This window comes from Triturus cristatus, chromosome 2_1 (genome assembly GCF_964204655.1).
Source record: "Triturus cristatus chromosome 2_1, aTriCri1.1, whole genome shotgun sequence".
NCBI classification, from domain to species: Eukaryota; Metazoa; Chordata; class Amphibia; order Caudata; family Salamandridae; genus Triturus; species Triturus cristatus.
In genome coordinates this window covers 262,382,522-262,399,535 of record NC_140581.1, presented here as the reverse complement: position 1 = coordinate 262,399,535, position 17,014 = coordinate 262,382,522, and positions in this window count along the sequence as shown.

Genomic DNA, 17,014 nt, shown 5'->3' with positions numbered 1-17,014 from the left:
GCGCTAGAACATGTTCTTCGGGGTCCCAGGACAGCCATGCAGAATTGCACATGAATGTTCTAATAGAATAAGTGACAGGGCAAAATTGCATTATAGCCTTATAGCCCGCCGTAGCGGGCTATACCGGCTGTTAATGGCCCGCTGCAGCGTTAAAGGCCCGAGCCGAAGGCGAGGGACTTTAACAACAGCAGCGGGACATTAACAGCGGTATAGCCCTGCTACGAAGGGCTATAAGGCTATTAGAACATTCTGCCACTAGAGGGCAGAATGTTCTAACAAAACGAAGCCCTTCAGGGAGCGCGAGGGGATTCAAATCCCCTCCGGCTCCCTGAAGTCTTTGTTCAAAGCCAGAGCTGTGAACAAAGACAATCATTGGAATGTTGGAGCTCCGGGCTTATACCAGCCAGTATTAGCCCGGAGCGCTCCATTGTCTTCAATGGAGCTGCCAACGTTCCAATGTTCTAATATCTTGTAGAATATTTATCTTTGCTTTCAATTGGGGCTGTTGCTTCCAGTTTATAGTGCTATCTCAGGCTGTGTACAATTATCTGTTTAAAATTCCTGCTGTTCAGGTCACTAATACTGATTGTAATGCTGTAGAAAGATCCATAGAGCAAAATCTATGCAATGTCCTTCGGTGACATTCACTTAGGACATGCTGACAAACTAATGTGAAAGCTGCTATTGATTACATCTACTATGTGGTATGAAACATAATTAAAGATATCCAGAATCCATTTGCAGACTGATAAATGTTATGCTGTTGATCATGAACTGCTCTACCGTGCTTTGAAACATATGGAAACTAGAAGCCAATAGGAAATTACAGGGTATGTAGGTTTAGATATATGTGGAAGCAACAAGGATTTGATAACACAGTCATCGAGATGAAATAAAATATAAGGACATTTATAAAAGCATGCATATTTTTAACATGTATTTAAATATATTTTTATTATAAAATGATTTACAATCAATATTAACCTAAAACTAACCAAAGACAAAGTTACAGCTAATACACAGTTAATTTAATTTATGAGTATTATCACTTCCAGGTTGGGCTTCACTGACTGAAGGGTCCCATTGTGCTGGGCTGAAGGCAGTACTGTATCAAGCTTTGATCCACCCGGTGGGCCACCACCAGGACAAGCTCCACCAAATGAAGGGTACCCGCTGCACTCGGCTAAAGGCTATACCCTATCAGGCATCCATCCACCTGAGGGGCCATCACCAGAGCGAGATTCATGCACTGAAAAGGCCCCACTTTGCTGGGCCGTTGGCACACCCATGCCAAGTTTCCATCCACCCAGTGGGCCAACATCAGGGCAGGCGTCAGAGGCTGAGGAGCTCCACTGCACTGTGCCCATGGTGGTGCTGCACCAAGGTTTCCCCACCCCACAGACCAATGTAAGAACCTTAAAAAAAAAATAAACAGAAAAACACTAAATACAAAACAGTTGGCTGCTAAAAATTGGTTTGCTTCAGGACAGGCCCCATGGCTGATCCTCACTACGGACAGCCAAAAACTACGCATAATGAAGGCCAGACAACTGTGGAGGGTGGAGTACATTGCATGACTCATAGCCAGGCTGTGCAGCCAAGTCCCACTACACACAGCCAAAGGACACTCTTGAAGGGTCATGCCTAAACCAGGCCCTGCACCCCACCCCCGCACTGTATGACCTTTGGACCTTAAGGTTCACACCCACACAATCGAAGCCCATGCACTAGGCAGGTTCGCGTGCTGTGATAGGGTACAGAGTCTTATGACTCATGATTCATGATCATCAGTCAACCTCTCCTTCACATGCCTAAAACCCATGTCCTGTAAGTGTTACACTGTCTGCTACAAATGGTGTACAGTGACAACAGATCCACAAACAGAGATTGTGGTGCATAAAACAGATCCAGGTTGAATATGATCCAAAATCTCAAGAACTTAACAAAAAAAACACGGGGTTAAATAATGTTACATTTAGTCTTGATTACAACACCATAATGTATGTTTAAACATCCTCAGAATTTGGTAAAAAAAAACAGCTGAAGTGCAGTGATGGTTACAAAACAAAACCTAAAAACCATTACATTTTGTCACTTCATAACTTGACTCATTGTGCACTGCTAATTACTTCACAAATTACATAACTCGTGACATGTTAAAATACATAATTGATGATATCACTTTGGACATCTCAAAGGACAGGACATCATCCAATGATATTAATACTCAACTAATGGCCGTTTACATTGGGAGTTTGCCATACGACCGGGCCAAGTGCTTAACTATCTGTAGGTGAGCACTCTGCACTGCACACAATCTGTGGCAATGTGTTGTGAGAGTTGCTTACTAAGGCTTCATTTAACCAGGCCATATCCACACCACTCTAAACTTGGTTTTCTTATACTACTTACACTACTACTTAAACACTCACAGTTTTCCACAGGACATGGCTTACAACCACACCCTGACCAAATAGTCTTTCAAAGGTCCACCACTCCACTGCATACCCTGAGCCATGTGCATTGGAGAATGATTTCCAGCCAAATATTGTGCTCATTTCTTTTCTGGTAATAAACCCCTGCTACATAGAATCTTCATCCATGATGCATGTTTTCTCTGCAGCGTCTAGTCATTTACTAAGGGCCTCATTACAATGTAGGTCGGAAAGCATTCCAACCGGCTCCTTGTCAGAATGCTTTTTGACCGACTCGGGTTCGGGGAGTCCGACTGACCGATTACGATGGTTCCGAACACCGTTCAGTTGGATTCCCATTGACTTCATTAGGAGCATGTGTTCCGACCGACAACACAGGGTCCCATAGAAGAAAGGGGTGGTTGCGGAAAACCTTGCACCCTGTGGTGGGCCCCCTATGGTGCCTGCCACACTGTGCATGGCCACAAAGAGGGGACGCATGGGTACCCCCACTGGCCCAAACCGGAGGCCTTCGGGTGAAGGGGGCCTGCTACGGGCTGCCAAAGTTGATTTCCGACAGCTGATCCATGTCGGACAGACCAAGTCGGAATGGCTGTCGGAATCCGACATCGTAATCGGTCGGTCAGAAACGTGGCCCATAGAGCTCTACGATTTGGCTCCAACTGACTCGCACTCTCCGAATGCCGGTCAGAACCGATTCGGAATGACCAACCGACTACCTTGTATCGTAGTCAGTCGGTCCGAAAAGTTTCCAAGTCAGTCGAAAACTTGAACTGGTTTTCGGTCAAACCAAATGCCATTTGGAGCCTTTCCGACTGATATCGGAACGAGACCCTAAGCCTTCTATAGACAGACAATCCTGGTCCAAACAAAATTTGCTAATGTATAGTGGTAGTTGGCAACAAGCCTCAGATTCACGGCAAGACCTACATTGTAAAATTTCTTAAAGAACTAAAACAGATCCCCACTGTTGTTAACATATGCAGCAGTGATAGCTGTCCATGCCCAACCACTTACAGGTAGCAAATCCTTACGGCAAAAAGCCTTCAGCCTGTGCAGTAGGGTATGGCTACAGGAAATCATTTTTGATAAACTTCTGTACTCACCACCCGATGTGGATATGCTGAAGCCCCATTCTTACATATGTTATGGGAATGCCTGAGGCTGCAATTTTTTGGGGACTCAATACTGGGGCGTTTACAACAAGTCACGGGATGGACACTACCCCAGTCCTGTTGGGTCTTCTCCCCAGCCCCAAGGGGAAGAAACTTACTCATAGATTTCTCCAACTGGGGCTAGTGCTGGTCAAGAGGAGGATAGCAATTCACTGCATGAGCTCCCAGCCCCCCAAGGGGGAAAGTTGGGCCAAAGATCTAAAGGAATGGGTGACAACGGAATTAATCTGAATGAAGAGAGTCAGGAGGGATGAAAAGTTAGAAGAGGATGCCAGAGCCTGGTATCTTTTGATATAGGAGGTCCATCTGGGGGAGGCCCCCGTCACACAGGGGTAGGGGGAAGCACATATTGAACACGTTGGTGCTGAAATGGAGGTACAGCAATCAGACACTCTCACGTTGGGAACAGGGTAATCAATCTGTCGTTACGGGTGATCAGTTGAAGTGACACATGGCAGAGTCAGAGAATGTATATATATGTGATCCAGGAGGGAGGGTGTGTTTATAGAGTTATATTCTTACGATTTGTTTATTGAGAAACTACAATCAGGGTTAAGTGCACTGTAAAGAGTATTGGTGCAGATATTTGCTGTTATTATATTTTTCCTAGACAGGAAAGTATTGTTTCATTCACGTATATTTTTACAGTACGATTATTTACATAAGTGGACAATGTTAGAACTACATTGTACTGTTACTCTCCAAGATTGTACTGTGCTGGGATTCTGTTGTATCTGTACTAATTTTACGATGCTGGGTGATTTAAACTCTTAATAAACAAGTTTAAAAAAAATAAAAATAAAAACTTCTGCACTCACCACTCTGCAGGCAGTCAAACTATGCTGTATACAAGTATAAGCCCCCTTCTTCCTATTTTGTTTTTCATAATTTTGTTAACGTTTATAGAGTAATGTGGATAGCAGTGTCATAGATTAACAACTTTTTTTAAAATTAAATTAGATATTTGTCATATTACAAATAATTTTAATATATAACTGTGCCATTCACATCATTTAAAAAAAAGTAAAAGTCAACACTAGTATCCCCAGTCTCTTCCACATTTACTACAAGTTAGGAGTACTATTTAAGTACAGGTTTACATACCACAGTCATCAGTTTGTGAATTAGGTCCAATATATTCATTAGGATACAGCTTGCATGTTGTATATTGTCCATGAAAAATATTTATATTTGAATAATGGTTTCCAGATAGTTATAATACCTGACCTGAAGAGGGTGCATGTTACTGTACATGACAAACCAGAAGAATCCTGTAAGACCTGGGGTCACCGGGCCCTAAGGTGGTGACGTGACTCGAGCGGTTGGGCACCGGAAGGCTTAAGTGTAAAGCGACCATACAACACACACATCCCCTGAAGCAGGAAACGCACACAATCATGGACGCCACACAGTAGGTTCAATGCAAATCAATCAGTTTTATCTAATCAAATAATCTGCAAGTACAGTTCCTGAGATTGCAATGGGCATCACTTGAATACATTAGCGTTAGATTCACCAGCATTTCATTATGGTGCCATAGGCAGTACATGAATACATTAGCGTCAGATTCACCAGCACTTCAATACGATGCAATGGGCAATACCTGTATACCTTAGCGTCAGATTCAAGAGCACTTCATCATAGTTCCACTGGCGAACCTGGGAGAGCGGTAAACATAGCGGTTAACCAGAGCGCTGCGCCCCTCCCACCACTAGCGTTTCAATCTGCCGTGGGCACCTCGCGCGGTATCTAGCAATTATCAGCGTTTTGAAATAGGACTGGAAAACGTAGCGCCACACCTGGGAAACAACTAGCGCTTCAGGGCAGGACTTGCAAACATATCGCTACTCAGGACATGACTAGCGCTTCAGTGCAGAACTTGAGGACCCAGCGCTACTCGTAATAACCAGGCATTAAGCACTTCAGAGCAGGACTTGAGAACACAGCGCTACTCGTAATAAACAGACATTAAGCACTTCAGAGCAGGACTTGAGAACACAGCGCTACTCGTAATAAACAGGCAATAAGCACTTCAGAGCGGAACTTGAGAACACAGCGCTACTCGTAGTAAACAGACATTAAGCAAACGGTCCCCTTTTCCAGGACGGGTCTCTTCCCTGGAGGTGAGAAGTACGCAGCAGTCAAGAAGCAAGGGGGGCAATCCCACGGAGGGGAACCAGAGTCTCGGCTGGGCACCGGGAAGCGGCCTCCAGTCGGTGCGGTGCTGCTCCCGATCGTCAGGGGGCGCACCGGGTCCTCCACAAGCCTCCCGGGGGACAGGGGAGTGAGTCCCAGGCCTCAGCACGGCAACGCTACCTCCCAACCCTGGGGGTTACTTTGATCTCGACGTCCTCTGTTGCGGGCAGACGCTCCGGGGATCCTCAGGGGCCCGCGCCCGCCAATGGCAGTGCGGCCTGCGGGGGCGCGGCCCAGCGATCGGAGCGCTCAGCAGCGGGGGCGGCGACGCGCAGTCCGCCCTTGTCACGTGGGGGCAGAAGACGGCTTCACAGCCTTCCCAGGCTTTCCACGACTCCGGCAGTAGCTGCGACGGCAGCGGCGGGACCCCAGGCTTCTCCGCGGGCCTCGACTCGATGAGAGGCAGGCTTCTGGGCCCTGGGCCGCGGCGGTGAGTGCGCCTCTGGACCCCACGCCGGGGGGTGGTACAAATTAAGGGGTCAACGAGGAGCTCAGCGCTCAGTGGAGGACTGACTCGGGGGATCCCAGGCAAGGTCGGGGAGCGAACCTGGTTGATCCCCCAGCAGTCCAGCGGTCACTTTCAGCTTGGGTTTCAGTAGTGAGTGTCAGCATTCAGTTTCAGCATTCAGCTTTAGCATTCAGTTTCAGCATGAAGTTTCAGCATGAAGTTTCAGCATGTAGTTTCAGCATTCAGTTGTAGCATTCAGCAGTCTTAATGGCGCAGATGTCTCTGGCGCCCTTAGGGGTTCTGTTCCTTGGGGGGGGGGTTGAGTTGGTGACTAGTTTACTCCTAGTCAAGCTTGGCAGACGGCCCCTGGGTTCCCCTACCGCTGGGCAAGATCAGTGGGCTAGTTACAGGATCCCTCACTCACTTGAAAGGCAGCACCTAAGCCCTGTCACTTCCAGAGGCATAAGTCCCTGACTAGGCCCTACCGCCTAAAATTCCTGCGTGGGTTCCCCAGGTCTGCTTTACCCCAACTGCCCACAAAATGTTCCCTCCCTCTGTTAAGTAGCCCTAGGTCAGGTGACCACTATCCAAGGCGGCAAAAGTAAAAACCCCACCTCCCTTCTAGAACGTTCCAGCACATTCCAGGAGCTTTCCCATTCTAACTATAGGACAAAAAAGGCGGGCTGGTGTTGCAACATTGTTGTGGGGTTCCAGCCAGCTCCTGGCAGCTAGGGTGCTACTAGAAAGGCCACTTTGCAGTAGCAGGGGCCTGTGGCAGCCATCTTAGGGGAAGGGAGCACCTGCACCTTAACACTGGTTATTTGCGTCTAACATGCATTAAAAAAACTAAAAAATTCAGGGAAAAGGGCCAAGTCCAACATATCCTAACACAGGTGTTGCTAATCATTTGAGAGCAAAGAAATACTAAGCGATTCATTCTTTGGTCAACCTATCAAATAGGAAGGATTTTTTGAAAATCTCAGCAGAGGAGGGATTGTTTTTGATGTTGATATTTGTGGCTAAGTTTGGAGGCCATAGCCAACATTATGGAATAAATACTGTCCATTTTGAGAAGACAGTGCTTCTGTTTACAGCTATGTAATTCTCAAGTAGAAAATGATTACAGAAATTTATACCAGAGGGAAAAATACAGAAAAGCTAACGATTGTCCTGTCCTATTAATGAATGTTGTCCGCTTGACCATTGCAGACACTTCTTGGCTGGTCAGAAATGGACAGCATGGTGTACCCCTATAGGACCTCCATTGCCTCCCCCGGATAATAGACGGGGTCCTTAGAATTATTCATGTTGAAGTGTCCTTAGAATTATTCATGCTGAAGTGTATCTGTGAGACCCTTCAGTGCATCTTGCACATATTGGCCAGATTTAGACCAGAACAATGATGGCATATTTCATTGTACTACCACAAAGAGAGATGAGAGTGAGAATATCAACACTGTATGTCCCCCAAACATGAACACCAGAAAGCACAAAGAGGACAAAATAGAAAAAAATATAAAGGACAGGAAATATGTCCTGCATTTTCCAAACCCTGGGATCAAAAACTAAACTGAATCCAGCTTTTCTAGATGAGGACCTGGATATATAAAAACATGTGAAATGTATCTATGTTTGTTGGATATATAAATAAATGTGAAAATGTATCTATGTTTGTCTAAATATATATATTTAGACAATATATATATATATATATATATATATATATATATATATATATATATATAGATAGATAGATAGATATAGATATATATAGATATATAACCTACTTGCAGTCGCTAGTAGGTAGTTATAGTTAGGATGTAGTTTCCATAGGAAGAGTGCTTTTTTCATTTGCAAATAACTTTGGCATTTTTTGATGAATGTTCTCAAAATTTTCAAAACTAGCTTGGTGCTCACTTCAGCGGGGGCCGAGAAAAAGGGAGGGTCCAAAATTCTTTTTCTCCATGTTAATTTCCATAGTAAACTTTAGACACGGCTACAGCCCGAACTGCTGAATGGAATTACACTAAATTTGGCAGAAAGGTAGCTCTTGGTCCACAAAATACTCTTTTTGTTGACTGGTGTAAATTAGTTCAGTAGTTGCTGAGAAATGTAAAAGTTTTTCAGGTATACAACCAAGGCCGCAGTGGACCCGCGACTCCTCCCGATCTCATGCCTGAGATCTGACTGGCTGCCAACACTTCAAACCAATAAATGTTTGCAGTCATCTTGTGACTTGGTTAAGCTGAGTCACAAGAAAAAATATATTTTTTTAAAGAAAATGGGGCAGGATAGAAACACCCTGATCCTCTATGCCACTTGGGATGTTCCACAGTGACTCCCAGTGCCAAAAAAGCATTAAAAAAAAATAGGCAGGAGTCGCATTGAACCGATAACTCCCGCTGAAAATGAATAAAATAAAGAAGCGCGGTCTCCCTCGCATCATTTAAATTAGTCCCCCGGGTAGGCTGGGCCCTGGGAGCATTTGGAAATAATGACAGACTCTACATTCCTGGGGACCGCCACCTCCCGGAGATGAAAACAAGAGAAATTCCGAGGTCCATGTGGCCCCACGCAGCCCCAGAGACCACCACCTACCTGGAACTAAGTTATATAAAAATGTGTTGGTGGTTCCAGCCTCACCACGCAGCCCCAGGGACCGCCACCTCCCCGGGGCACACTGTTTTATATTAATACAAAAGGCGAGAGAGACCCTAAGGCCTTCCCCGCTGCCCCAGGGACCACCACATCCCCAGGATACATAGATTTTACAACCCAAAAAAAGCAGGGAAGGCCCAGGGCACAAATACGATTGAGGGGGTCCGTTGTGGAGCCCCCACCCCGGGGACCATCACTTCCCCAGGGTTTAATTCCCAAATGAGGGAAACTACGCTGCACCCCTCCAGGAGCCCTAGATGGCCCTAGGGACTGTCACCGCAAGCTATAGCAAACCTTCTCAGCTTTCAGCAAGCAAGAGCAAAAATGCTCTTGCTTGCTGGAATCAGAGCAGGTGTCTGTTTCCCTGCTTGCTGAGAAGCGGGCAGGGAAACAGACACACTGCTTTGATACTCAGGGAGATGCATATTAGCAGCTCCATGGGTGTCAAAGCAATGCCGGCTTCCGCAGGAGGCAGAGAGCCAGCAGGGACCGCTGGTTGGGACTAGGTCACCCACACTAAAGTCCGGGCCCCAGGGATGTGGTCCCTGGTGCCGTAATCGGCCGGGGAGGGGAGCCGCGTGGCCCTGCTCCCATGTTTAAAAAAAAATAAAATGAGGCAGTCCCAAAGGGATAGGGTCTCTAGGCCAAAAATGGCTCAGGAGGGGGGCCGGATTGAGGCCACACAGCCCCCCTCCCATATTTCATTTAAAAAAAATAATAATTGGGCAGGCCCTGGGACATGGGGTCCCTGGGGTCAATATCGGCCCGGGAGGGGGGCCACTAGAAAACGCTTTCTAAAAAAAAATACAAAAAAAATCCGGCAGCTCTTGGGAGGCCCCGCGCCCTTTCTTCACCACTATGCAAACACACCATCTGGCATGCTGCTAGTTGGGGGATAAAGTCCCCTTTGCTGCTGAGGGTTCTTAGGGCCCAACAAGGCCTCCTGTTACCTCCAGTAAGACCCACACAGTGGGATTGCTGGGAGGTGGTGAGAGATCAACCCCCTTTCTCCACTACTCTGCAAATGTGCCTCTTGGCTCACTGCCGGGGTAGAGAAAGGGGGCATGGCCTCTGAAATCATCTCAGCAAACCAACTGTGTTGAATTTACTGGAGGTAACAGCCGGGGTAGTTGGCCACCAAGCACCCTCAATAGCCAAGGGGACTTCATCCTACTACTAGTAATGTGCCAGGAGGTGTGTTTGCAGAGTGTTGGAGAAAGGGGGCGCGGCCTCCTACCAGGTCTCAGGCATGCATTCCCTCTTTGTGGGACTTACTGGGGGTAATAGGAGGAGTAGTTGGCCCCCAAAGACATATTTGGAGGACAACCACCCTTCCTGTTATCTCCAGTAAGTAGCACACAGTGGGATTGCTAAGAGATCTTTGGAGGCCACGCCCTCTTTCTCCATCACTCTGCAAATGTGGCTCGTAAGTGAGTAATTTGGTGTCTCATGGATGAGTGACTGGTTGTGTGAATGTCTGTATGTGTCTGTCAGTTGGTGTCTTAGTGGCTGCAGGGGTGTGTGAGTGGGTGCTTGAGTTTCTGTAGGGGTGAGGAATTGTTTGCCTTAGTATGTCTGTGAGTGTCTGAGAGTCTATGTGGGTGGGTGATGAGTGAGTGAATGAGTCAGTGACTGTATGGGTTAGTGAATGCATGTGTGTGGGGCTGTATGGGTAAGTGAGTGTGTGTACGGCTGTGCCAGTGAGAGAGTGCATGTGTCAGTGGTATATGGGAGAGTAACTGGGTATATGAAAGGCAGTATAGGTGAGTGATGGGTTATATGAGAAGCTGTATGGGTGAGTGAGTGAATGTGAGAGTTGTTGTATGGGTGGATGTGTGCCTGTGTCATTGACTGCATAGGTGAGCGAGTGTGCGTTTGTATCTGTATGAGTAAGTGAGTGAGCAAGTGTGTGTATCTGTATGAGTGAATAAGTGGCTGTGTGAGTGACTGAATGGGTGAGTGAGAAGTTGTGTGAGTGGCTGTATGGGTGTATGAGTGGATATGTCAGTGGCTGCACTAGTGAGTGAGTGTCTGCGTGGCTGTATGGGTGAGTAAGTAGATGTGTATGTTGATCTATGAATCAGTGAGTGGCTGTGTACGTACTGGTATGTGTGTGAATGGGTTTGAGAATGGTAGTGTGGTAGTTTGAGTAGGTGTATGAAAGGTTCAATGGGGGTGTGACTGGGTGTGTCAGAGATTCTGTGGATGATGTCATAAGTGATGTCATTTGAAATGTCATCAGTTATGTAATCAGTGATATCACTGACCATGTCATGAGTGATGTAATATGTGAGGTCATAAGCAGTGCATTGCGGGGCCACAAATTATAGTTAGTTCACTAACTATAACTGCTGAATTTCTTTGGTTTTGTATAAGTGAAATCTGACCCTAACTATTAGCATGCAGTCCCCTATATTTAGAGAGGAGGTGTCTAATGGATAAGTACTGAGAAGATAGTAAATGTAAATTGTTTTTGACTAATTTTTACGATGCTGCGGTACTCCCGCAGGTTGTGAATAGCAAAAAGAAGTAGATGAGTTCTTAATAACCTCTGTCAGTAGGAATGCATATTGTGGCCTTTGTTTTTGAGAGGAAGTGTGTAAGCGATAAGTACGTGGTGATTATAATGTTAAATCTTTTTATTTTAAATGTTACGATCTCGCAAAGCTCTTGGAGGATCGTGAAATTCCAGATGAAGTAGGTGATGTTTGAATACACTCTGCTATGTACACTTGTTACTGTATGAAGGAGCCTTGGTGTTTATCAGACTCTAATATTTATGCTTATTGGTTTGAGAAGAGGTTTGAGTAAAGTTAAGGCTCATTCAAACACCCTACCATGCACATCTGAGATTGAGGTCTGAAAGGAGAGCCCAGTCCCTCCCAACACCGTACTATGGACACCTATCATCATAGGAGAAGTGTGGCTCAATGGTTAGAGCGGCAGACCCTGATGCAGAGGTCTGGCCCGGACCAGGGTTCAATTCCCGCCTTGGCGGGTCTTGGGCTCAATTTCCCCGGACCCGATAATTCTCGCCTCAGTGCCTATTTTAATCATGGGTCCCACTCTGCAACTCTGGGCAATAGCTTGCTTAATCTCCACAACGGCCCCAAAAGCGCTAGGATACCTGGCTTCACCTTGGGGGTGCCCAGGAGTGGGCACTTCGCACGGAAAGGCCAGGAAGGGTTCCACAGCGGTATGTGTACAGCGCCTGAGAGACCCTTTCGGGGGGTGCGGTGCACTATATAAATGCACTACATTTACATAGAGAGAGAGGTCTTAGCAGAGAAGCCAGTCCCTCCCCACACCCTACTACGTACATCCATCATCTGAGAGACAGGTCTGAAAGGAGAGTTCAGTCCCTCCCCACACCCTACTGCACATACCTATCATTACAGTCAGAGGTGTCACCAGAGAGGCAAGTCGGTCTACACGCCCTACAATGTACACCCATCATCTGAGAGAGAAGTTTGAAAGGAGAGGGAATTCCCTCCACAAACCCTACTACACACACCTGTCATCATTGAAAATACATCCAAGGATTTTTTTTGTGCAGGAACGTGTCCATTCCTGCACAAAACAATACTGCTCTTAACACAGACACCCTGGTGCCTGTGTTGGCGTTAGGCTTCCACAAGTGCACCAGGATTAGGAGACAGCAGAATTGCGCCATATCTTAATGGATATTACGCATTTCTGCTGTTTACCTCTCAGGCAACGCAGCACCGCACAGCGTAGCAAGTTGTCCTGCTGCTTTCTACAAAATATTGGTAAATATACCCCTGAGTATCCACAACATTTCCTATCTCTATTTCATCCAAAAAATGAATTTTATACAGGATCCGCTACCAGGGAATTGTTCCAGAAAGGAATACATGGACAGCTATTGACCAAACAGAGGAAGAAGCTGTTTACGTGCGATCTGCATTTTTCATTAAACGGGGAGATTTGCATGAATAATTATCTTCATGAACAATATCTTCTTGTGGAAGATCCACATTGGTACTGAATGATGCTCAGGGAGTGGGCTAAGCAACCATTTTATAATGTTCAGTGCAGGTGTTTCTCCTCCAGTGCCAGCAGCAGATTATGTGCTTTGAGGAACAATTAGAGACTTCCTCTAAACCAAGAGTATCTTCAGGAATGATGGCATATTTTTCAGACCTTTAGAAAAAATGATAATTTGCCACTGTAGAGCTCCCCACATATAGAAAATATATGCAGTTTTTAGGTCTATTGCTGTGGCTGGTGAGTTAGGTCACCTAATAAAAATACTGGCCTTGGAGCCTTCCTTTGTAGCGCAGCACCCAAAGTTGCTAGCCTGTGTTGACGGAGAGAGGATAGTGTCATAACTGCAGAGATATGGCACTCTCCTCCCCTCTCCCTAGCGCCAGAGCCTGATGCCACTTACCTTCGCGCCATAGTGCAAGGGTGTGTGCGTTAGTCTAGCATTGGTTTTGTTCAGAAAAGATACCCTTCCTGTACAAAATACTATGCTTAGTCTAACTTTAAAATGTTTCCCACGCAGGATGTGAGCTCTACAGTGCAGCACACATGCAAAATGGGAAGCATTGTGCGAAATAAAAAAACACATTTCTCCTTTTAACACCTACTGCAAAGCGGTGTTATTTTTTAGCCGAAATCCCTTTCTACGATTACTAGTATATAGGGTTTTGCATTAAAAAACATGAGTGGTTACATGGGAATGTCTATGCACCACCAATAGAACACTCTTGACGCAGAGTTATGCAAAGTAGAACTCTGCGCTGGTTGGCGTTACTTTCAGTCAACTTTACCGCCGAATACAAGTCTTGTGCTGAAAAGTACATTAATAAAAAACATTTTTAGCAGGTTTATGTCATTTTTGTGTTGTAAACCTAACGCGAAACGTTTGTAAATTGGCCCCTTTCGCTATTTATTAGAACTCTGAGGTCTCCCCACAGACAGGTATTGTAGAAAAAGGCACCTTGATATGTGGGTTGGGAGTGTATTAAGACTTATCCCAGCGTTTGAAAGTATGATCGTCAATAATAGGGAGCAACTGGCTCACATGGTTAAATCAAGGCTCAATACAACATTTTGATACTGTTCTGCTGTTCGATTTAAGCATCTTAACATATATGTATATACATATATATGCAGTTTTATATAGCGTGAATTCGACCCAAAGGTATTGGAGCTATTTACATAAGCACCAGTTACATTACACAAGGACACATTCATTATTACTTTCTTTTTTTTTTGTGGTAGGCAGGGAGATTTGGGGGAATATCAACAAGGGGTTGCGATAATATTATCGTCGCTTTAGAGCCCGTTTTCAGGCGAAAAGCAGCGATAAATATTATCGCATAATCAACAAGGACACTCTAGTGAGTGTTTCCTTGCAATAGAGCCCCTTGTCAGCATGCCTCCCATCGCATCGCTAATAAGATGCAAAGGAGGCGTGCCTGACAAGATTCCCTTGGGAAAATATCGCTAACCCAGCTTCGTCATAATGACAACGAGGGTTAGTGATATTTAAATTAACGTTAAGTATGCCTTAACGCAGGAATTTAACTTCTGTTAAATTCCTGAATAAGGCATACCTAACATGGGGGGTGGATTGTGTGGCTAAGACCACAGGCCCTATCATCCATGGTGGAAAACGGCGATATCCACACTATCTCTGGAATTTTTATCGCCTTGGTGATGCGCGTTGTTGATAACGCGCTAACCAGGCGATAAATTCCAGAGATAGCCGGCGATAAATATGCAAGCTCTGAGCGCGCTTTGTGATATTTGTCGCCGGCCCTTGATTATATGCCCCTAAATGCTTTGCCCAAAATCGCACGATGTTGAGCCAGCGCCTAGACTCGAACCTGGTTCCCAGTACCAAAGTCGGCATCTCTGGTCGTTAGGCCACATTAAAGCCCAATCAAGTACGAAAATGTTTTGAGCATTTAAAAAGATCTACGTTGCATTTAAGTTTAAGCAAAGCCATGTTCATGCACCAAATGGGAAAAATTATAGTTTAAGAAACTTGCAAATGAAATATTGCCAGTGATGGAATATTGCATGTGAAGCCCACGGAAAGGAGTTGAAAGGTGAGTCACAAAACGATGAGAGGTTTAACGGCAGCCATGACTAAACTCAACTTCAGCGCCACCATCTGTGCATTGAAAGATGCCAGGCAGAGCCATACAGACAATAATGGCTGAAATGTAATTGGCAATACAACGCAAGCTGAAGTATGGAATATGCAAAAGTGAAATTATATTCACCAGGTCGTATGATTTGAAACCATAATAACTATGTGCACCGACGACGTTTAGGAAAATCAATAAAAAATATCTAAAAAAAACGTTCTTAATATACATTAAAATTAAAATACACATTTCAAAGAGGGTTGTGCCGTGAGCTGTTTAACGGATATCTCCATATTTTTCTGTGCAGTTTCTTGCTGGATGCTGCAGCCCTGATTTAACACTCTAAACCTCTCAGGGGTCTAATGACGTCAGCGGCAGAATGAGTAATACACATTAACAACAGCAGCTAAATATCACTCGCCCAACTTCCCACAATATCTTGGCGGAAGGACACTGGCAGAACTCGTTGAGGCAGAGAAAAAATAATTGTACTGTGATAATTGTGTATTTTAATTAGTGTACAATTTAATTATTTTCATCTGTCCTCTAATTGTCGCTGTGCTTTCAGAGGCACTGGAAGATAATTGCCTGGACGCGAGGCCGGACATCACGACAGCTTCCATGTAATTATCTGGGTTGAGCTGTAGATGGTAATGGCCCTCGCGCTGCTAGCCTGACCTTTAGGGTTCTGTGCAGGGCCTGGTGTGTGGGTGACAGAACCAGCAGCAGCCTTTGCTGCACGCGCTTGCGAATGCGGACATTGGCCAGGCGCTTGCTGCTGACAGCTGTGTGCCATGATTCAAGATAAATCATACACTCACCATACTCAGGCTTGCAAGACTCCATCACCACTGAGAACACAAGCGTAGGAAACATGTGCACATGGACCTACAGTAACACATCTTGGTCATGGCTGGCCCCTGGAAGCACACAGTGAAATGCCTCCTTGTGTTACCGGCCTCCAATCAGTTCTCTTTCGGAAGCTTCAGATGTTGTCATAAAGTGTTGTACACAAATTTGGGCAGATGGGTCAAGACATTTTCCTCAAAAGGTGCAGGAGGCTCCAGTTCAGTTTCCCTCAGGGTGCCAACTGGGCAGGCTTGGCCCTCATACCCGACACAAGTTTCAAACCCAGCGGCACCAACTTAGCCTTTCTTGTTTCTGAGGTAGATGCGTGTGAACTGTGTATGTCATCTAAATGAAGCAATAGTAGCCTCTGCTGTACAGTTAGACTATTATAGATGAAAACCACCTTGGCGTTTAAATTTATTCTGCAAGTGCAATCTGCCTTAAAAGGCTTCTTTGAAGAGAAAAGAAAATGAGGTTTAAATACATTGGGGCAGATTTATAAGCCCTGTGCGTCAATTTTGCGCCGCCGTTGCGTCACTTTTGTGACGCAGCGGCGGCGCAAAGCCAGCGCCATGCTGCGGCAGACTTACAACGTGACGCATCTAGGGAGATGCGTCACGTTGTAAAGCTTGCGCCACATGTGGGCGTACCTTCACAGGGGGGGCGTTCCGGCGCAGGAACGCCTCCGAAAAGTGGCTGAGTGAAATCTACAAGATTTCACTCAGTCACTTTTCCGGCCATGCTGCGTCAAATCCCTGTGCCTGCCTGAAACAGGCGTAAGGACTGACGCAGCATTGTACCAATAGGGCACCCCCGAGCCTTGCTGGAGCTGCGTCGCGCTTGCGACGCAACTCCAGCAATACGCCGCCCTTCCGCCATCAGATGCGTCACGCATCTGTTTATCCTTGCGCCCCGATGGGCTGCATTGTAAATGCGGCGCATCTATTGTGGCGCAAGGGTAAACTTGCGTGACGCATCTTCCCTGGCGCATCCATGCGGATTTGCTGGGATGCGCCAGGGAACATAAATCTGCCCCTTTCTGTCTGTCAGGACTTGAAGCTACGATTAGAGTATTGTCTTTTTTATTCACAACAGGGTCTACAATTTAAGACAAATTTGAGCTCCAAA